Here is a 25,050-nt window from a genome sequence, read left to right as displayed (position 1 = left end):
GTCATCCTGATCACTTTCACTCCCTGAGTCATTAAGACTTAATTCAGGTGTTAAAATGGCAATATCTTTATTTGGCACAAAAATGCTTCCTCCTACAAGACATGAACATCCCAGAACTTGATCCAGATTGTGATTGGGCATACCAGGAAGATCTAGGGCATTGCTATGATCAGGTCTCCCTTGAAACGTTGCTCCTGGAACAATAGCAAATGACCATACAAGTACAGCCCAAGACTCACTTCCAATGCTAAATAATCCCTTGACTGCATCTTTGTCAAACTGAAACAGAAAGAAAATATTATAATAAAACACACAGACAAAACTATGTCATAGAACACCATACGATAGATACATGTATACTAGATTTTGCTCATTGTTGAAGGCTGAATGGTGACCTATAGTTGTGTACTTGGATGTCATTTAGTCTCTAGTGATCCGTTGTCTCATTGGTAATGTTACTACATTTGCTCATCTTATTTTTATATAAATTACATACAAGGTCTGTACATGTATAAAACATGATGCAATTCATGACATGTCCAGTACACACATGTAATTGGTATTTCTTTCTACTGTTGGAGGGTGAAATGTGGCGTCCTGATTTTGATAATAACATTAGCATCAGTTCTTCAACTTATAATATATATATATATATATATATATGATACTACATGTATTTTGAAACATTCTAGTAATTCAGTCAATTCAGAAAATTACTATAAGCACCTCATAGTCCATTTATATGTGTTTTTTAAAAGTATTATTTCAGCTGAAGTTGTTTTTCAAAACTGACAAGAAATGCTGCAGAGGCAAATATACATATGAAAAAATATGTTGCTTCACCGACAAGTTTTCAATGAACAGTACACTCATATATATATCTGGCTTTTGAGCATAGAATATCATATTCAATTATTGCCGACATTATGGTGTCATGTGTTACAAATAAATAACCAATTAAAAAACAATAAGGTTTTTCCTAACATAGTGGAAAGACCTTATACTATACAATCATGACAAAAATTACTTTTTCATAAAACAAATGTCGAACAGTTACAAAAATAAATAAGTACAGTATGAAGCCTCTGTAAACAAGTTTCAAACTTGTTGAAAACTAGTGGTTTTGATAAACCACAAGGACGCCACATGATTTTTTCAGTTTAATATAATCGCAATTCGTAATAACTATGGAGCAAGTAATATAAAGTGGAAAAGCAAGCATTGAGTTTTTTTTTATATAGTTATGCAAAATTTACTCATATTTTTTAGTGAAACCATTTTGTATATAAACGCATCGTTGCCGGAATAAAAATAAAAATATATCTATTCCTTTTGTCTTGAATTACTTCTTTAATAAATAAATCCATTTGTTTTGTACGATAAAATATGTTTAAACTAAACCTATATCAAATAACTTTGTCAGAAGAGAAATAAAACAAATTAAAGCAAAATGATTTGTCCTTTTAATCATTGTAAATAAGAACAAAACATTTGATTATACATATTTAGCACTAGTCTTTACAATTGTTAATTACTTAAAATAACAAGATTTTGATTGAATTTGTTTAAACAGTTATTATGTGAGTTGGCTCGTGTCGATCATTTCACTAATTTTCGGCAATTGCTCATTTATTTTTATGAAATTTAGAATTTATGCATTAAATATCAATCTCTACCATAATATAAAAATAAACTGTTATCACAGAGATATGTCTCGCTTTTTGGTTATTTCAATAATGCAAATGTTGAAATTAAAATAGCAATACTTTTACATGTAAGTTTTGCAAATATTCAAAGTCAATGAATCATGACTGAAGGTACATGGCCAAACAATCTCCATGGAAATGAGATGTGCCAATGCTAATACAATTGCATACCAAATACCATTGACTTAATTTCATAAGTAGTTCTCTTTAAACAAACCTAAACACAAACTAATACATGTAAACTAAGCAAAATTTCAAATTCAATAAACCATAACTGAGGAGGCGGGGTCAAATAATCTCCATTGTAATGAGATGTACTAATGCTAATACAACTGCATACCAAATATCATTGACCTACTACTAGTGGTTCCCCATAAACCGACCTAATCACAAACTAATACATGAAAACTTAAGCAAAAGTTTCAAAGTCAATATATATAGACCATGACTGAGGGGGCGGGGCCAAATAATTGCCATGGAAATGAGATATGCCAATGCTTATACAACTGCATACCAATTATCATTAACTTACCACTAGTGGTTCCCCATAAACTGACCTAATCACAAACTAATACATGAAAACTAAGCAAAAATTTCAAAGTCAATAAACCATAACTGAGGGGGCGGCGCCAAATAATCTCCATGGTAATGAGATGTGCCAATACTAATACAACTGCATACCAAATATCTTTAACTTACCACTAGTGGTTCACCATAAACTAGACCTACCACAAACTAATACATTGTTGACGTAGCCGCTGCCAACGCCGGAAACAGCATACCTATGTCTCGCTTTTGGACTCTGTCAAGCGAACCAATAATGTACATGAAACAGCACCCTTCTAGTCCTTAGTGGCATATTATAGTGCATTAAGGAGTCCTTAGCGGTGTTTAGACGTATCGCTTGTTTTGCAGCACACTGAGCTAATTTTCCGGCGGCATGTTTTTCAAGAGCGTGGAAGATCATTTAATTGTGAGGGAGGGGGTTCAATCTGATTTTTTGGTGGTACCACGCAAGCATCAAATAAAGGCAAAGACTCCTACTCAGAATTTGTTTCAATTCTCCCTGATCAAAATATTTTTCTTTCAATGTTGGGAATCAGAAATTGATAATATTTTTAAGAAACAAGTTCGGTGACACCATTCTTTCTTCTTATTTTCTTAAGCATATTATAAAACCTTTCTTCTCATATTTTATTTTAAATTCTATCTAATAGATTTCTATTTATTCACAAAATTGTTTTTTCATGAACAATCTATGCAAATTTGTGCAATTTTGCACGACTTGTAGCTTGTAAAATAGTTATAATTACCCATACTATTTATTATATTTCTAAAAAAAGCATAGTACAATCTCCATTAAGGCAAAGTATAAGAAAAATTCTATGTGAGGAAATATATACCGCTAATCCACCTTAAATAACTTTCAAGAGAATTTACAGAATAAGCATTATTTTTTAAGATAAAGAAAAATGCCCTAAAAATTTATAGTATACAGAAATTAAGGACGCCCATCCAGATCCTAATATATATGGCAAGCCGTTGAGGAATTTATTCCCTTTTTTAATATTGATTTATATTAGAAAATCAGTTTTAATATTAAAAAATTATATGATTTTCTAATATTCTAATCAAAATTCCCTAATGACAGCAGTGCTTATTATCAATTATAAGAACTTAATTTGCAGAATAATTAGTGCAATACAACATCATATTTTTCAACCGCTCGCTCATCATGGGAAGGAAGTGATGATGCCCCTAAACGCACAAATGAGGTTCTCTAAAACCAAAGATTTTGATGGAAATGCAACAAACTGGAAAGTGGTTTATTAATGTGATTTCACGGTCTTGCCAATCTCTTTGTATATATGTCTCTTGTAGAACTAAGTGTTCTGGTAATTTTTGCTGCTTCTCATTATCTATTATATTCAGCATTCAAAAAATGAAAACACTAATTTTCATGCGTCAGAAGTTCTTTTCTAGAATAATCTTTTTAAAGAACGCTCAATGCTAAATATTTGAAAGCCAAAGCTGTATAAGAATCAAAACAGATGAGCTATATCACCAAAATGGACCTAAAAATAAAAGCCAAATCCTTCTAAGGTCATCTTTGTTTAAGGGAGTTGAAACCTAATAGTTTCTTAATAATTTTATAATTTATAAACAGACAATTTAAGAAAGGTTTGTTATAAATCATGTCAATACCCAAGTATTGATTACTGATACCCTTGGGGGCTGGTAGTCCACATGCAGTGGTATCAACCCAGAATAATAAAGAAAAAAATTCAAACTGGATTGTCCAATTTTCTGAAAATTACGTAGAGATTAATCTGAACTGTTGATCATTTTACTCTTGCTAACTGCTTTAATTATTGAAAGTCAAGCCAAAAAGTGCATTTCACCCTAGGCCTATGTTCTTTTTTAAGCATCAGTGGCCAAGTCTTTCTAAACTAGATACTCTAAGAAGCATTCAGATAAAGTCTGGTCAATTTGGCCTCGTAGTTTCACAGGAGATTTTTTTAAAGGTTAGGATGAAGGATGCTAAGTGTTGGTATTAAAGCTACTTTTCAGCATTTTTTGTGTATTTTGTATGAAAATGAATGTTGTTTTTTTTGTTCAACTGATACACAATACACAATCAATAGGCAATACACAATCTGTTCCTTGAACTTCTTTTTCATATTAACATGTGACACAAGTCACACAACATACATGTACACACACTGGCCTCTAAAAACACTGCAAAGGATCTCATTTGTGTAGAGAGCACATAATTAAAAGTAAAGAAATTGAAAGTTTCACAAAAGTGAATAAAAAAACCACAAAGGACCTAAACGTGTTTTTATCCCATATGTATGCAGTGTGCGTCTTTCGAAATATTAACTTGAATCCATTTAAACAATTTCTACAAGTTCATAAGTTGTGGCTATCCCTTTGTCTCGTTGATCAGAAATAAATTAGTCATAAACTAAACTTAACCGAGTGACTGAAAAAATAAAATCATGTGAAATACCCCTAATTTCAGAAACCTCTTTCCTGATACTGGCATATTTGCCGTCCAGATTCAAGCTAGATTTAAGTGATAAGATCTAATAATTGAGCATGCAGATACATGCACCTGATTGCAGAAAAAAAACAGTAAATGAAATGCCAAAATTAAAAATGAATGGGACCAGTATTTTGTGTTTCATAAATTGTGTGTTAAAATCAAAAAAGCTTTTGTCAAACATTACTTCATTATCATCTGGAAATAAGAAAGTTAAATGTTTAAGGTAACTAAGGAGCATAACTCTTGAACAGTTATTCTCAAAACCATCAAAATGGACCTTGAACAGTTTTTCGATGATCCATAATATTATGTACAATTTCAAGGGATTGGGTCAAGTGGTACTATAATTATCATCCAGAAATCAAAGAAATAACATTTTCAAAGGCAAGCCGCAAATCTTGAACAGTAATTGTGAAAAAAATCAAAATCTAACTTGACCTGTACTTTTATGGTCCATGACATTCTCAAATAAATTTCATTAACGAGTCTATTCATATAATATTACTATAACTTCTATCCCTTAAATATTTAGGCTTAAACAAAACTAACAATATATTCATGTAGCTGATAACCCAGACAGCTCGTCTGGACACCAGATTTTAATGATTTTTAAAACAATATCCATGTATACAAATTATAAGCATATATACATAAAAGATAATCATAAAAATCATAATTGATGAAATGCTTCTATGCTGTATTTTAAGTTAAATACCAAATAATGACAAAATCTCTATCATCAACAATCTCCCTGCCAGGAACAACCATGACAACTGACTAAAACGAGTGAACTTGGTCAAACTTCTGTAAAAACTGAATTTGTAGTCGGAAAATGTTGGAAACCAGAGTCCAAAACCTAATGCTCTGAAGACCGTCTCAGGAAGTATACTTTAGACAGTCTAAAAAAATGTATAATTATTCAGAACAAAACAATTGATAAAAATATAAATTACATCAAACTCAGCTAAAAAATAAAAGAAGAATGTGTCTGAGGACACGATGCCCTTGCTCAAGCTTTGCAATTTTAAAAATTGTAAAAAGGAGCATAACTCTAGAAAAGTAAGTGACTCACTGCCCAAATTTGCAACTTTCCAACTGATAAAGGGGCATTACTCTTAAAAGTTAGTGCGGAAACAAAAAATGGGACAAAAGGAACAACAAAAGGACAGAAGGACATCAAGGGTAACACTAAATGCCTCCTTTCCTTATGGCAGGGGCATAAAAAAACGAAAAATTCGGAAAAGATATATATTTAACAACGGTGAAAGCCAAAATATACATTTCATTTTTTCTTTTATTTTAAGATTCTCCATTCTTAACTTCGAGAAGTCTTTTGACTAGACATGGACCATTATTAATATATCTAAAAGAGTAGGTCTTCAAATAAAAGTGGTCCATTTCAATTAATTTTCAAAGTACCAATTAAATCTAGCCACAGGGGAAAAAAATAATGAATACAATCAGAACTATGAACTAAAAACAAAACTATACATACCAATAAACTGTTAACACAGAGATATGTCTCGCCTATTTGTTATTTTGATAATGCAAATGTTAAAATTAAAATAACAATACTTTTACATGTAAGTTATTTAAATATTCAAAGTCAATGAACCATGACTAAAGGTACAGGCTAAACAATCTCCATGGAAATGAGATGTGCCAATGCTAATACAACTGCCTACCAAATATCATTGACCTACCACTAGTGATTCCCGATAAACTGACCTAATCACAAACTAATCAAAGTCAATAAACCATGACTGAGGAGGCAGGGCCAAATAATCTCCATGGTAATGAGATGTGCCAATGCTAATTCAACTGCATACCTATGTTTCGTTTTTTGACTCTGTCAAGGCGAGACAAAAACCAGTTCAGTATCAATATGCATGACAAAAAAATTGTCAAGAATGGACATGAGTAGAGCTACCTGAATATATCCTTTGGTTTTAATGGTAAAAAGAGAGATTTTGAAATTCAAAATAAGTTATCTATAACTTACAATAGATAACTTATTATCTTGTTGAAAATGGAGAATCTTTACACTATTTTTTTTTTGTAAAAAAGTATCAACATTTTCTCAAACATACAAAAAAATTGTCTGAATTAAATCTTTACTGGTACAGTCACCCAATCATTTTCATACAGCCACAGTTAAAGTAACCTGAAAAAGAAATATTTATTCTTAAACATATCTGTAAAAACTATGTGAAAATAATTGAAACAATATTTAATGCAAAAGAATAATTAACTGGACATTACAATTAAGATGCATATAGCATTTCTGTACCTAGCTTTAATGTGACTCGTGGTCATAACTTTTAGACTACCAGTCTTTGTTGGCAAAAAAAGATGAAAAACAAGTCATTGTTTGTTGTCTATCATATTTTTTGTTTGTTTATTGTTTTATCCTATATCAAGTCATTGGTTTTCTCATATGAATTATTTCACATTTTGCTATGTTGGGGCCTTATATAGCTTACAATACAGAATAGGTTTTTGCTCATTGTTGAAGACCATAAAATGGCATTCTATAGTTGCTAACATCCTTGTCATGTGGTTGATTAATGTGTCATTGGCAATCATACTACATTTCTTAATTTCTATATAGTGGCATTTAATTTAGATAAAACAGAGAGAAGATATCCAAAATTCAAATCTTTAACTTCTCTTATTTGTATCTTGATACCCCCTTCCAAATTATACATACACTTATAACATGAATAAACTGTTATCACAGAGATTATGTCTCAATTTTTTGTAATTTTGATTATGCAAATGTTGAAATTAAAATGACAATATTTAACAAGTTAGACTAATATTCAAAGTCAATGAACCATGTTTGAGGTATACATGGCTAAACCATCTTCATGTAAATGAGATGCACCAATGCTATTACAACTGCATACCAAATATCATTGACTTATTATAAGTTGTTCCCTTTAAACAAACCTAAACACAATCATAAACTTGTAAACTATGTAAAAGTTTCAAAGTCAATGAACCATGAAGAGGGGGTGGAGCTATATAATCTCCATGGAAACGATACTTACAAATGCCAATAAATTTGCATACCAAATATCATTGACTTAACACTTCTTTACAGAACAGTGAAATCTCAGAAAGACCACGACATACTTCAAGAAGACCTCAAAAACCTAGAAGTATGGGCAGATAACTGGGGAATGCGGTTCAATGCCAAAAAATGCTACATCCTAAGCATCAGAACCAAGAGCCATAAATTCTACAGTTTAAATGGACACATACTACAGCAAGTCCAGCATAACCCGTACCTAGGCCTACAAATTTCGGAGGACCTCAAATGGACCACCCACATATCAAACGTGGCAAAGAAAGCAAATTCAACACTAGGCTTTCTAAGAAGAAACTTGAAATACTGCCCCCAAGATTGTAAAAAAACAGCTTACATCTCGCTCGTCAGATCAACGATGGAATATGGAGCCAAAGTATGGGACCCCTACACGGTAACTAACATAAATAAGCTTGAAAGGATACAACGTCAAGCGGCAAGATTTATCACCAGAGATTACAAGTCAAGAGAGGAGTGTCTCCAAAATGCTTTCCCGACTGGAACTACAAGATCTCCAGACAAGACGAACAAGCCAGAAGTTAATATTTATGTACAAAGTGGTTGAGGGACTGGTTCCCGCTATTGAACCAGACAAATTCCTCAAAAAAGCACATCCGAAGAGAACCATAACTGCCAAGAAATTCGAAGAATACCACGCAACAAATATTGTGGAAAAGCAAGTAAAGAATCACTCTAAGTGTTTTGACATTCCACCAAGCAAAACACCACAATATTCAAACTCATTCTTTGTAAAGACAGTGATCGCGTGGAATCAGCTAGACGACACTGTAGTGCGCGCATCAAGTGTAGAGAGCTTCAAATCTGCTCTCACGTCCCGTCAATAAATCGGCGGCGCTCTCTCAAACCGTTGTATTAAAGCCAGTATTGGTATCGACAACGTATTCATACAGATACAGATAGAACATTAGCAGTTCATCTTAAACTGATCTTATCACAAACTAATATATGTAAACTAAGCAAGTTCCAAAGTCAATTTAGGCCATGACTGAGGGGATGGGTCCAAATATTCTCCATTGAAATTAGATGTGCTAATGCTTATACAACTGAATACCAATTAACATTGGCCTACCACTAATGGTTCCTCTTGAACTGACCTAATCACAAACTAATACATGTTAACTAAGCAAATTTTCAAAGTCAATAGACCATGACTGAGGGGGCTGAGCCAAATAATCTCCATGGACATGAGATATGCCAATGCTTATACAACTGCATACCAAATATCATTGACCTACCACTAATGGTTCCTCATAAACTGACCTAATCACAAACTAATACATGTTAACTAAGCAAACGTTTCAAAGTCAATAGACCATGACTGAGGGGGCAGGGCCAAATAATCTCCATGGAAATGAGATGTGCCAATGCTAATACAACTGCATACCAAATATCATTGACCTAAAACTAATAGTTCCCCATAAACTGACCTAATCACAAACTAATACATGTAAAATAATCAAAAGTTTCAAAGTCAATAGACCATGACTGAGGGGGCAGGGACAGGTAATCTCCATGGAAATGAGATGTGTCAATGCTAATACAACTGTATACCAAAAATGATTGACCTACATTTTGTTTTTCACCACAAACTAGATCTAATCACAAACTAATACATTGTTGACGCCGCCGCCGAAACAGCATAATTCTCGTTTTTTGACTCTGTCAAGTGAGACAAAAATCTAGTGACATGCTCTAAGTTATGAACTAATTCTCTTACCAAAAAAGTCAGCTCCAATGGCCATTCCCAACCTCAATCCTTACGGACAAGCTGTGATGTTAACCTGAAATATAAAATGATTCATCATCAAAAATTGTTTAAACTGATCATAGTTGGTATACTTATATATATTTAATAAAAATACTGGTAGTCTATAAATGTGTAATAGATGTTGAGAACATGTGGATTAGACAGCTATCCAGCAACCCAGCAAACTTTTATGTAATTACATCAGATCCTAAAATTTACTTATATAATGGTACTGATAAACGAAAGAGTAGACTTCTGACCAACTCCTAAAAGCCTAAAGAAAATTTTCCAAAGAAATTTTATAATACATTTGTTTTTTTTTTTCTCTTCAAAACTGGAATAACATTCTGGTACTTACCTTCCTTTTAGATGTATTAGACCCCAAAGTTTATTCCCAACACCATGAAAAACATGTCACAGAAAGAACCTAAAAAGGAATTAAGATGGATACATTCTTATATATTTTATAAATCCATTTCTGTCAACATAAACATTTACAAAATATTGTTTTGATTTCTTACTACATGTTCACAGTAGTATAACATCAACACCTAAGTTTGTAAAATTAATATAAAGATGGAAAACAAAAAGGAAGTCAAAGAATAATGATTTGAATTTCAACTGCATTAAAATCTGCATATTTTACAGAGTTATCTCCCATTGAATTAACAAATCTTGGCAGCTCTATTCCAATCTCAGGATTTACTCTTGCTACTTTAATAGAAAATCTTGTTAATATATACTTGGTACATGTATCTTTAACTATTAAACTGGTAAAATAATTCTCGGTTGGGTAGATTTTTTCACAATTTTTAGTTTTCAGTTTTCTAACTTGGAAAATATGTTCTCACCCTCCACATGGCTACTGTGAAAAAAACATTTATAATGTCTAATACAGTTATTTTTTAATTATTTTTGTTTTAATTATCCTGATAAGAATTCAACTGGCCAATGTACATGTAATGGTGTATAATATCATACCATTAGTATTTGCAGGTATTTAAGTTGATTTCTTCTGTGTGTTTAATCCCATTGAAATCAATAGTCAATACCATATTTTATTTCTTTAAGACAAACAATTACACACATAGGACATATAAAGACCATCAGAAATAATAAATACAGTATTGTAACCTATATATCTCTGTAAGAACTCTGTAATGGAAACAAATAATAAAGATTAGTGATGTTTGAAAAATTGTTGTCACTTCTATCAAAGCAGGCTCTCTTAAAAGCTTACAGTAGATTTAGCTTCATCTGTGATAACAATAAAATATATAGAGTATAGAGTATAGAGTTACAGAAATCTATATGCCACTCTTCCTGGTCTGTTAGCCATATTCAAGGTCGACGACGACTGAAACATCCTCTCTAAGCTGAATATGTAAATCTCCAAAATTACAAATTAAACATCTGTGAATGAACTCTGAAATGAAATATAAATATACTAGTCAACAAAAGTAACTTTACACAAGTTTGAACTCCAATTTATCACAAAATATAATAAAATAGGAAAAACTGTTAAATTATCCAAAGCAAATGCATATGATTAAAAGAATCTGACCAAACTGGAAAGTGAGAAACTACCATGTTATATAAAACAGGGGTCAAATTTATTTTGCGGAAAATGATGACAAAGGTCAGCACTTAATTTCGAAAATGAGAATTAAGTATTCATATATCTGCAAAGGCATTCAAAATTTTAAGCAGACCATGTATAAGTTTTAAGTTCTAATATCGATTTTTGAATTTTTTGGGTGAAAATACAATTTTTGAAATAACAAAAATTGCAACAACAAAAAATTCATGTACTTCCCTTAAATCAATGGTTTTGGTAAGAATATAACACTTTGTAAATATTAGACCAATTGGGCAATTGTTAATCTTGGTGCAGTGCATCCAATTTCATTATATATGGAAAATATGTTGCCTTGTATCATTTCTTTTGTTGACTAGTATATATATACAACCATACACATGAAAATATATAAATGAAAAAGATCAACCAACCTTACTTAGAGCTGCTGAACCGTAGCTCTTAGGTCCTTATGATATTTATTGAACATAGATGGTCCTCAAAGAGTCAAGACCTATATCATAAAGACCTAAGAGCTACGGTTCCGCAGCTACCTTACCATCAATTCTTTGAAGAAACCTATATAAAAAATAAATATATATACAACCATATACATGAAAATATATCAAATGAAATAAATCAACTAATCTTGTTATTAGGTGCAGAACCATAGCTCTTAATTAGGTCCTTATGATATATTATAAAGACCTAAGAGCTATGGTTCCGCAGCTACCTTACCATCAATTCTTTGAAGAAACCTATATAAAAAAATAAATATATATACAACCATATACATGAAAATATATAAAATGAAATAAATCAACCAATCTTACTATTAGGTGCGGAACGGTAGCTCTTAATTAGGTCCTTATGATATATATCATAAAGACCTAAGAGCTACGTTTCCGCAGCTATCTTACCATCAATTCTTTGAAGAAACCTATATAAAAAATAAATATATATACAACATTATACATAAAAATATATAAAATGGAATAAATCAACCAATCTTACTATTAGGTGCGGAACGGTAGCTCTAAATTAGGTCCTTATAATATATCATAAAGACCTAAGAGCAACGGTTCCGCAGCTACCTTACCATCAATTCTTTGAAGAAACCTATATAAAAAATAAATATATATACATGAAAATATATAAAATGAAATAAATCAACCAATCTTATTATTAGGTGCGGAACCATAGCTCTTAATTAGGTCCTTATGATATATTATAAAGACCTAAGAGCTATGGTCCCGCAGCTACCTTACCATCAATTCTTTGAAGAAACCTATATAAAAATAAAATATATATACAACCATATACATGAAAATATATAAAATGAAATAAATCAACCTTTCTTACTATTAGGTGCGGAACCGTAGCTCTTAATTAGGTCCTTATGATATATTATAAAGACCTAAGAGCTACGTTTCCGCAGCTACCTTACCATCAATTCTTTGAAGAAACCTATATAAAAAATAAATATATATACAACAATATACATGAAAATATATATAATGAAATAAATCAACCAATCTTACTATTAGGTGCGGAACCGTAGCTCTTAATTAGGTCCTTAAGATATATATCATAAAGACCTAAGAGCTACGTTTTCGCAGCTATCTTACCATCAATTCTTTGAAGAAACCTATATAAAAAATAAATATATATACAACCATATACGAAAATATATAAAATGAAATAAATCAACCAATCTTACTATTAGGTGCGGAACCGTAGCTCTTAATGAGGTCCTTATGATATATATCATAAATACCTAAGAGCTACGATTCCGCAGCTATCTTACCATCAATTCTTTGAAGAAACCTATATAAAAAATAAATATATATACAACATTATACATGAAAATATATAAAATGGAATAAATCAACCAATCTTACTATTAGGTGCCGAATGGTAGCTCTTAATTAGGTCCTTATGATATTTCATAAAGACCAAAGAGCTACGGTTCCGCAGCTACCTTACCATCAATTCTTTGAAGAAACCTATATAAAAAATAAATATATATACAACCATATACATGAAAATATATAAAATGAAATAAATCAACTAATCTTATTATAAGTTGCGGAACCATAGCTCTTAATTAGGTCCTTATGATATATTATAAAGACCTAAGAGCTATGGTTCCGCATCTACCTTACCATCAATTCTTTGAAGAAACCTATATAAAAAATAAATATATATACAACCATATACATGAAAATATATAAAATGAAATAAATCAACCAATCTTATTATTAGGTGCGGAACCATAGCTCTTAATTAGGTCCTTATGATATATTATAAAGACCTAAGAGCTATGGTTCTGCAGCTACCTTACCATCAATTCTTTTAAGAAACCTATATAAAAAATAAATATATATACAACATTATACATGAAAATATATAAAATGAAATAAATCAACCAATCTTACTATTAGGTGCGGAACCGTAGCTCTTAATTAGGTCCTTATGATATATATCATAAAGACCTAAGAGCTACGTTTCCACAGCTATCTTACCATCAATTCTTTGAAGAACCCTATATAAAAAATAAATATATATACAACATTATACATAAAAATATATAAAATGAAATAAATCAACCAATCTTACTATTAGGTGCGGAACCGTAGCTCCAAATTAGGTCCTTATGATATATCATAAAGACCTAAGAGCTACGTTTCCGCAGCTATCTTACCATCAATTCTTTGAAGAAACCTATCTAAAAAATAAATATATATATACAACATTATATATAAAAATATATAAAATGAAATAAATCAACCAATCTTACTATTAGGTGCGGAACCGTAGCTCTAAATTAGGTCCTTATGATATATCATAAAGACCTAAGAGATACGGTTCTGCAGCTACCTTACCATCAATTCTTTGAAGAAACCTATATAAAAAATAAATATATATACAACCATATACATGAAAATATATAAAATGAAATAAATCAACTAATCTTATTATTAGGTGCGGAACCATAGCTCTTAATTAGGTCCTTATGATATATTATAAAGACCTAAGAGCTATGGTTCCGCAGCTACCTTACTACAATTCTTTGAAGAAACCTATATAAAAAATAAATATATATACAACCATATACATGAAAATATATATAATGAAATAAATCAACCAATCTTACTATTAGGTGCGGAACCGTAGCTCTTAATTAGGTCCTTATGATATATATCATAAAGACCTAAGAGCTACGTTTCAGCAGCTATCTTACCATCAATTCTTTGAAGAAACCTATATAAAAAATAAATATATATACAACCATATACATGAAAATATATATAATGAAATAAATCAACCAATCTTACTATTAAGTTTGGAACCGTAGCTCTTAATTAGGTCCTTATGATGTATTATAAAGACTTAAGAGGTATGGTTCCGCAGCCACCTTACCATCAATTCTTTGAAGAAACCTATATAAAAAATAAATATATATACAACAATATACATGGAAATATATATAATGAAATAAATCAACAAATCTTACTATTAGGTGCGGAACTGTAGCTCTTAATTAGGTCCTTATGATATATATCATAAAGACCTAAGAGCTACGTTTCCGCAGTTTTTTACCATCAATTCTTTGAAGAAACCTATATAAAAAATAAATATATATACAACATTATACATAAAAATATATAAAATGAAATAAATCAACCAATCTTACTATTAGGTGCGGAACGGTAGCTCTTAATTAGGTCCTTATGATATATCATAAAGATCTAAGAGCTAGGGTTCCGCAGCTACCTTACCATCAATTCTTTGAAGAAACCTATATAAAAAATAAATATATATACATGAAAATATATAAAATCAAATAAATCAACCAATCTTATTATTAGGTGCGGAACCATAGCTCTTAATTAGGTCCATATGATATATTATAAACACCTAAGAGCTATGGTTCCGCAGCTATCTTATCATCAAATCTTTGAAGAAACCTATATAAAAAATAAATATATATACAACATTATACATGAAAATATATAAAATGAAATAAATCAACCAATCTTACTATTAGGTGCGGAACCGTAGCTCTAAATAAGGTCTTTATGATATATCATAAAGACCTAAGAGCTACGGTTCCGCAGCTACCTTACCATCAATTCTTTGAAGAAACCTATATAAAAAATAAATATATATACAACCATATACATGAAAATATATATAATGAAATAAATCAACCAATCTTACTATTAGGTGCGGAACCGTAGCTCTTGATTAGGTCCTTATGATATATATCATAAAGACCTAAGAGCTACGGTTCCGCAGCTATCTTACCATCAATTCTTTGAAGAAACCTATATAAAAAATAAATATATATACAACATTATACATGAAAATATATAAAATGAAATAAATCAACCTATCTTACTATTAGGTGCGGATACGTAGCTCTTAATTAGGTCCTTATGATATATCATAAAGACCTAAGAGCTACGGTTCCGCAGCTATCTTACCATCAATTCTTTGAAGAAACCTATATAAAAAATAAATATATATACAACCATATACATGAAAATATATCAAATGAAATAAATCAACCAATCTTACTATTAGGTGCGGAACCGTAGCTCTAAATTAGGTCCTTATGATATATCATAAAGACCTAAGAGCTACATTTCCACAGCTATCTTACCATCAATTCTTTGAAGAAACCTATATAAAAAATAAATATATATACAACATTATACATGAAAATATATAAAATGAAATAAATCAACCTATCTTACTATTAGGTGCGGAACCTTAGCACTTTATTAGGTCCTTATGATATATCATAAAGACCCAAGAGCTACGTTTCCGCAGCTATCTTATCATCAAATCTTTGAAGAAACCTATATAAAAAATAAATATATATACAACATTATACATGAAAATATATAAAATGAAATAAATCAACCAATCTTACTATTAGGTGCGGAACCATAGCTCTAAATTAGGTCTTTATGATATATCATGAAGACCTAAGAGCTACGTTTCCACAGCTATCTTACCATCAATTCTTTGAAGAAACCTATATAAAAAATAAATATATATACAACATTATACATGAAAATATATAAAATGAAATAAATCAACCAATCTTACTATTAGGTGCGGAACCGTAGCTCTTAATTAGGTCCTTATGATATATATCATAAAGACCTAAGAGCTACGTTTCCGCAGCTATCTTACCATCAATTCTTTGAAGAAACCTATATAAAAAATAAATATATATACAACCATAAAATGAAAATCTATAAAATGAAATAAATCAACCGATCTTACTATTAGGTGCGGAACCGTAGCTCTTAATTAGGTCCTTATGATGTATTATAAAGACTTAAGAGGTATGGTTCCGCAGCCACCTTACCATCAATTCTTTGAAGAAACCTATATAAAAAATAAATATATATACAACAATATACATGGAAATATATATAATGAAATAAATCAACAAATCTTACTATTAGGTGCGGAACTGTAGCTCTTAATTAGGTCCTTATGATATATATCATAAAGACCTAAGAGCTACGTTTCCGCAGCTATCTTACCATGAATTCTTTGAAGAAACCTATATAAAAAATAAATATATATACAACATTATACATGAAAATATATAAAATGAAATAAATCAACCAATCTTACTATTCGGTGCGGAACGGTAGCTCTAAATTAGGTCCTTATGATATATCATCAAGACCTAAGAGCTACGGTTCCACAGCTACTTTACCATCAATTCTTTGAAGAAACCTATATAAAAAATAAATATATATACAACCATATACATGAAAATATATAAAATAAAATAAATCAACCAATCTTACTATTAGGTGCGGAACCTTAGCTCTAAATTAGGTCCTCATGATATATCATAAAGATCTAAGAGCTGGGGTTCCGCAGCTACCTTACCATCAATTCTTTGAAGAAACCTATATAAAAAATAAATATATATACATGAAAATATATAAAATGAAATAAATCAACCAATCTTATTATTAGGTGCGGAACCATAGCTCTTAATTAGGTCCTTATGATATATTATAAAGACCTAAGAGCTATGGTTCCACAGCTACCTTACCATCAATTCTTTGAAGAAACCTATATAAAAATAAAATATATATACAACGATATACATGAAAATATATAAAATGAAATAAATCAACCTATCTTACTATTAGGTGCGGAACCGTAGCTCTTAATTAGGTCCTTATGATATATCATAAAGACCTAAGAGCTACGTTTCCACAGCTATCTTACCATCAATTCTTTGAAGAAACCTATATAAAAAATAAATATATATACAACCATATACATGAAAATATATATAATGAAATAAATCAACCAATCTTACTATTAGGTGCGGAACCTTAGCTCTTAATTAGGTCCTTATGATATATATCATAAAGACCTAAGAGCTACGTTTCAGCAGCTATCTTACCATCAATTCTTTGAAGAAACCTATATAAAAAATAAATATATATACAACCATATACATGAAAATATATATAATGAAATAAATCAACCAATCTTACTATTAAGTTTGGAACCGTAGCTCTTAATTAGGTCCTTATGATGTATTATAAAGACTTAAGAGGTATGGTTCCGCAGCCACCTTACCATCAATTCTTTGAAGAAACCCATATAAAAAATAAATATATATACAACAATATACATGGAAATATATATAATGAAATAAATCAACAAATCTTACTATTAGGTGCGGAACTGTAGCTCTTAATTAGGTCCTTATGATATATATCATAAAGACCTAAGAGCTACGTTTCCGCAGTTTTTTACCATCAATTCTTTGAAGAAACCTATATAAAAAATAAATATATATACAACATTATACATAAAAATATATAAAATGAAATAAATCAACCAATCTTACTATTAGGTGCGGAACGGTAGCTCTTAATTAGGTCCTTATGATATATCATAAAGACCTAAGAGCTACGGTTCCGCAGCTATCTTACCATCAATTCTTTGAAGAAACCTATATAAAAAATAAATATATATACAACCACATACATGAAAATATATAAAATAAAATAAATCAACCAATCTTACTATTAGGTGCGGAACCGTAGCTCTTAATTAGGTCCTTATGATATATCATAAAGATCTAAGAGCTAGGGTTCCGCAGATACCTTACCATCAATTCTTTGAAGAAACCTATATAAAAAATAAATATATATACATGAAAATATATAAAATCAAATAAATCAACCAATCTTATTATTAGGTGCGGAACCATAGCTCTTAATTAGGTCCTTATGATATATTATAAACACCTAAGAGCTATGGTTCCGCAGCTATCTTATCATCAAATCTTTGAAGAAACCTATATAAAAAATAAATATATGTACAACATTATACATGAAAATATATAAAATGAAATAAATCAACCAATCTTACTATTAGGTGCGGAACCGTAGCTCTAAATAAGGTCTTTATGATATATCATAAAGACCTAAGAGCTACGGTTCCGCAGCTACCTTACCATCAATTCTTTGAAGAAACCTATATAAAAAATAAATATATATACAACCATATACATGAAAATATATATAATGAAATAAATCAACCAATCTTACTATTAGGTGCGGACCGTAGCTCTTAATTAGGTCCTTATGATATATATCATAAAGACCTAAGAGCTACGGTTCCGCAGCTATCTTACCATCAATTCTTTGAAGAAACCTATATAAAAAATAAATATATATACAACATTATACATGAAAATATATAAAATGAAATAAATCAACCAATCTTATTATTAGGTGCGGAACCATAGCTCTTAATTAGTTCCTTATGATATATAATAAAGACCAAAGAGCTATGGTTCTGCAGCTACCTTACAATCAATTCTTTGAAGAAACCTATATAAAAAATAAATATATATACAACCATATACATGAAAATATATAAAATGAAATAAATCAACCAATCTTACTATTAGGTGCGGAACCCTAGCTCTAAATTAGGTCCTTATGATATATCATAAAGACCTAAGAGCTACGTTTCCGCAGCTATCTTACCATCAATTCTTTGAAGAAACCTATATAAAAAATAAATACATATACAACATTATACATTAAAATATATAAAATGAAATAAATCAACCTATCTTTCTATTAGGTGCGGAACCGTAGCACTTTATTAGGTCCTTATGATATAGCATAAAGACCTAAGAGCTACGTTTCCGCAGCTATCTTATCATCAATTCTTTGAAGAAACCTATATAAAAAATAAATATATATACAACATTATACATGAAAATATATAAAATGAAATAAATCAACCAATCTTACTATTAGGTGCGGAACCGTAGCTCTTAATTAGGTCTTTATGATATTACATAAAGACCAAAGAGCTACGGATCCGCAGCTACCTTACCATCAATTCTTTGAAGAAACCTATATAAAAAATAAATATATATACAACCATATACATATAAATATATAAAATGAAATAAATCAACCAATCTTACTCTTAGGTGCGGAACCCTAGCTCTTAATTAGGTCCTTATGGTATATATCATAAAGACCTAAGAGCTACGTTTCCGCAGCTATCTTACCATCAATTCTTTGAAGAAACCTATATAAAAAATAAATATATATACAACATTATACATGAAAATATATAAAATGAAATAAATCAACCGATCTTACTATTAGGTGCGGAACCGTAGCTCTTAATTAGGTCTTTATGATATTACATAAAGACCAAAGAGCTACGGATCCGCAGCTACCTTACCATCAATTCTTTGAAGAAACCTATATAAAAAATAAATATATATACAACCATATACATATAAATATATAAAATGAAATAAATCAACCAATCTTACTCTTAGGTGCGGAACCCTAGCTCTTAATTAGGTCCTTATGGTATATATCATAAAGACCTAAGAGCTACGTTTCCGCAGCTATCTTACCATCAATTCTTTGAAGAAACCTATATAAAAAATAAATATATATACAACATTATACATGAAAATATATAAAATGAAATAAATCAACCTATCTTACTATTAGGTGCGGATACGCAGCTCTTAATTAGGTCCTTATGATATATCATAAAGACCTAAGAGCTACGTTTCCGCAGCTATCTTATCATCAAATCTTTGAAGAAACCTATATAAAAAATAAATATATATACAACATTATACATGAAAATATATAAAATGAAATAAATCAACCAATCTTACTATTAGGTGCGGAACCATAGCTCTAAATTAGGTCTTTATGATATATCATGAAGACCTAAGAGCTACGGTTCCGCAGCTACCTTACCATCATTTCTTTGAAGAAACCTATATAAAAAAAAATATATATACAACCATATACATGAAAATATATATAATGAAATAAATCAACCTATCTTACTATTAGGTGCGGATACGTAGCTCTTAATTAGGTCCTTATGATATATATCATAAAGACCTAAGAGCTACATTTCCGCAGCTATCTTACCATCAATTCTTTGAAGAAACCTATATAAAAAATAAATATATATACAACATTATACATGAAAATATATAAAATGAAATAAATGAACCTATCTTACTATTAGGTGCGGATACGTAGCTCTTAATTAGGTCCTTATGATATATCATAAAGACCTAAGAGCTACGGTTCCGCAGCTATCTTACCATCAATTCTTTGAAGAAACCTATATAAAAAATATATATATATACAACATTATACATAAAAATATATAAAATGAAATAAATCAACCAATCTTACTATTAGGTGTGAAACCGTAGCTCTTAATTAGGTCTTTATGATATTTCATAAAGACCAAAGAGGTACGGTTCTGCAGCTACCTTACCATCAATTCTTTGAAGAAACCTATATAAAAAATAAATATATATACAACATTATACATGAAAATATATAAAATGAAATAAATCAACCGATCTTACTATTAGGTGCGGAACCGTGGCTCTTAATTAGGTCCTTATGATGTATTATAAAGATTTAAGAGGTATGGTTCCGCAGCCACCTTACCATCAATTCTTTGAAGAAACCTGTATAAAAAATAAATATATATACATGAAAATATATAAATTGAAATAAATCAACCAATCTTATTATTAGGTGCGGAACTGTAGCTCTTAATTAGGTCCTTATGATATATTATAAAGACGTAAGAGCTATGGTTCCACAGCTACCTTACCATCATTTCTTTGAAGAAACCTATATAAAAAATAAATATATATACAACCATATACATTAAAAATATATATAATGAAATAAATCAACCAATCTTACTATTAGGTGTGGAACCGTAGCTCTTGATTAGGTCCTTATGAAATATATCAAAAAGACCTAAGAGCTACGTTTCCGCAGCTATCTTATCATCAAATCTTTGAAGAAACCTATATAAAAAATAAATATATATACAACATTATACATGAAAATATATCAAATGAAATAAATCAACCAATCTTACTATTAGGTGCGGATCCGTAGCTCTAAATTAGGTCTTTATGATATATCATGAAGACCTAAGAGCTACGGTTCCGCAGCTATCTTACCATCAATTCTTTGAAGAAACCTATATAAAAAATAAATATATATACAACCATATACATGAAAATATATCAAATGAAATAAATCAACCAATCTTACTATTAGGTGCGGAACCGTAGCTCTAAATTAGGTCCTTATGATATATCATAAAGACCTAAGAGCTACATTTCCACAGCTATCTTACCATCAATTCTTTGAAGAAACCTATATAAAAAATAAATATATATACAACATTATACATGAAAATATATAAAATGAAATAAATCAACCTATCTTACTATTAGGTGCGGAACCTTAGCACTTTATTAGGTCCTTATGATATATCATAAAGACCCAAGAGCTACGTTTCCGCAGCTATCTTATCATCAAATCTTTGAAGAAACCTATATAAAAAATAAATATATATACAACATTATACATGAAAATATATAAAATGAAATAAATCAACCAATCTTACTATTAGGTGCGGAACCATAGCTCTAAATTAGGTCTTTATGATATATCATGAAGACCTAAGAGCTACGTTTCCACAGCTATCTTACCATCAATTCTTTGAAGAAACCTATATAAAAAATAAATATATATACAACATTATACATGAAAATATATAAAATGAAATAAATCAACCTATCTTACTATTAGGTGCGGAACCGTAGCTCTTAATTAGGTCCTTATGATATATCATAAAGACCTAAGAGCTACGGTTCCGCAGCTATCTTACCATCAATTCTTTGAAGAAACCTATATAAAAAATAAATATATATACAACATTATACATAAAAATATATAAAATGAAATAAATCAACCAATCTTACTATTAGGTGCGGAACCGTAGCTCTTAATTAGGTCTTTATGATATTTCATAAAGACCAAAGAGCTACGGTTCCGCAGCTACCTTACCATCAATTCTTTGAAGAAACCTATATAAAAAATAAATATATATACAACCATATACATGAAAATATATAAAATGAAATAAATCAACCGATCTTACTATTAGGTGCGGAACCGTAGCTCTTAATTAGGTCCTTATGATGTATTATAAAGACTTAAGAGGTATGGTTCCGCAGCCACTTTACCATCAATTCTTTGAAGAAACCTATATAAAAAATAAATATATATACAACCATATACATGAAAATATATAAAATAAAATAAATCAACCAATCTTACTATTAGGTGCAGAACCGTAGCTCTAAATTAGGTCCTTATGATATATCATAAAGATCTAAGAGCTAGGGTTCCGCAGCTACCTTACCATCAATTCTTTGAAGAAACCTATATAAAAATTAAATATATATACATGAAAATATATAAAATGAAATAAATTAACCAATCTTATTATTAGGTGCGGAACCATTGCTCTTAATTAGGTCCTTATGATATATTATAAAGACGTAAGAGCTATAGTTCCACAGCTACCTTACTATCATTTCTATGAAGAAACCTATATAAAAAATAAATATATATACAACCATATACATGAAAATATATATAATGAAATAAATCAACCAATCTTACTATTAGGTGCGGAACCGTAGCTCTTAATTAGGTCCTTATGATATATATCATAAAGACCTAAGAGCTACGTTTCCGCAGCTATCTTACCATCAATTCTTTGAAGAAACCTATATAAAAAATAAATATATATACAACCATAAAATGAAAATATATAAAATGAAATAAATCAACCGATCTTACTATTAGGTGCGGAACCGTAGCTCTTAATTAGGTCCTTATGATGTATTATAAAGACTTAAGAGGTATGGTTCCGCAGCCACCTTACCATCAATTCTTTGAAGAAACCTATATAAAAAATAAATATATATACAACAATATACATGGAAATATATATAATGAAATAAATCAACAAATCTTACTATTAGGTGCGGAACTGTAGCTCTTAATTAGGTCCTTATGATATATATCATAAAGACCTGAGAGCTACGTTTCCGCAGCTATCTTACCATGAATTCTTTGAAGAAACCTATATAAAAAATAAATATATATACAACATTATACATGAAAATATATAAAATGAAATAAATCAACCAATCTTACTATTCGGTGCGGAACGGTAGCTCTCAATTAGGTCCTTATGATATATCATCAAGACCTAAGAGCTACGGTTCCACACTTACCTTACCATCAATTCTTTGAAGAAACCTATATAAAAAATAAATATATATACAACCATATACATGAAAATATATAAAAAATAAATCAACCAATCTTACTATTAGGTGCGGAACCTTAGCTCTAAATTAGGTCCTCATGATATATCATAAAGATCTAAGAGCTAGGGTTCCGCAGCTACCTTACCATCAATTCTTTGAAGAAACCTATATAAAAAATAAATATATATACATGAAAATATATAAAATGAAATAAATCAACCAATCTTATTATTAGGTGCGGAACCATAGCTCTTAATTAGGTCCTTATGATATATTATAAAGACCTAAGAGCTATGGTTCCACAGCTACCTTACCATCAATTCTTTGAAGAAACCTATATAAAAATAAAATATATATACAACGATATACATGAAAATATATAAAATGAAATAAATCAACCTATCTTACTATTAGGTGCGGAACCGTAGCTCTTAATTAGGTCCTTATGATATATCATAAAGACCTAAGAGCTACGTTTCCACAGCTATCTTACCATCAATTCTTTGAAGAAACCTATATAAAAAATAAATATATATACAACATTATACATGAAAATATATAAAATGAAATAAATCAAACAATCTTACTATTAGGTGCGGAACCGTAGCTCTAAATTAGGTCTTTATGATATATCATAAAGACCTAAGAGCTACGGATCGCAGCTACCTTACCATCAATTCTTTGAAGAAACCTATATAAAAAATAAATATATATACAACCATATACATGAAAATATATAAAATGAAATAAATCAACTAATTTTATTATTAGGTGTGGAACCATAGCTCTTAATTAGGTCCTTATGATATATTATAAATACCTAAGAGCTATGGTTCCGCAGCTACCTTACCATCAATTCTTTGAAGAAACCTATATAAAAAATAAATATATATACAACCATATACATGAAAATATATATAATGAAATAAATCAACCAATTTTACTATTAGGTGCGGAACCGTAGCTCTTAATTAGGTCCTTATGATATATATCATAAAGACCTAAGAGCTACCTTTCCGCAGCTACCTTACCATCAATTCTTTGAAGAAACCTATATAAAAAATAAATATATATACAACCATATACATGAAAATATATAAAATGAAATAAATTAACCTATCTTACTA

At 30.0% G+C, this 25,050-nt stretch overlaps 1 long non-coding RNA gene across 1 annotated transcript; it reads right to left on the bottom strand.

The window, feature by feature from the left end:
* Nucleotides 1-6,837: 6,837 nt before the first annotated feature.
* LOC127734957 (uncharacterized) lies at nt 6,838-11,035 on the bottom strand. Its single transcript, XR_007997886.1, has 4 exons — nt 10,855-11,035; nt 9,973-10,041; nt 9,585-9,648; nt 6,838-6,919 (listed from the first exon to the last, which is right to left on the bottom strand). It is a non-coding gene; the product is annotated as an uncharacterized LOC127734957 (long non-coding RNA).
* Nucleotides 11,036-25,050: the final 14,015 nt, after the last annotated feature.

This window comes from Mytilus californianus, unplaced genomic scaffold (assembly GCF_021869535.1).
Source record: "Mytilus californianus isolate M0D057914Y unplaced genomic scaffold, xbMytCali1.0.p SCAF_3, whole genome shotgun sequence".
NCBI classification, from domain to species: Eukaryota; Metazoa; Mollusca; class Bivalvia; order Mytilida; family Mytilidae; genus Mytilus; species Mytilus californianus.
Note: the sequence above shows the minus strand (reverse complement) of the source record. Positions and strands in the feature narration are given on the sequence as shown.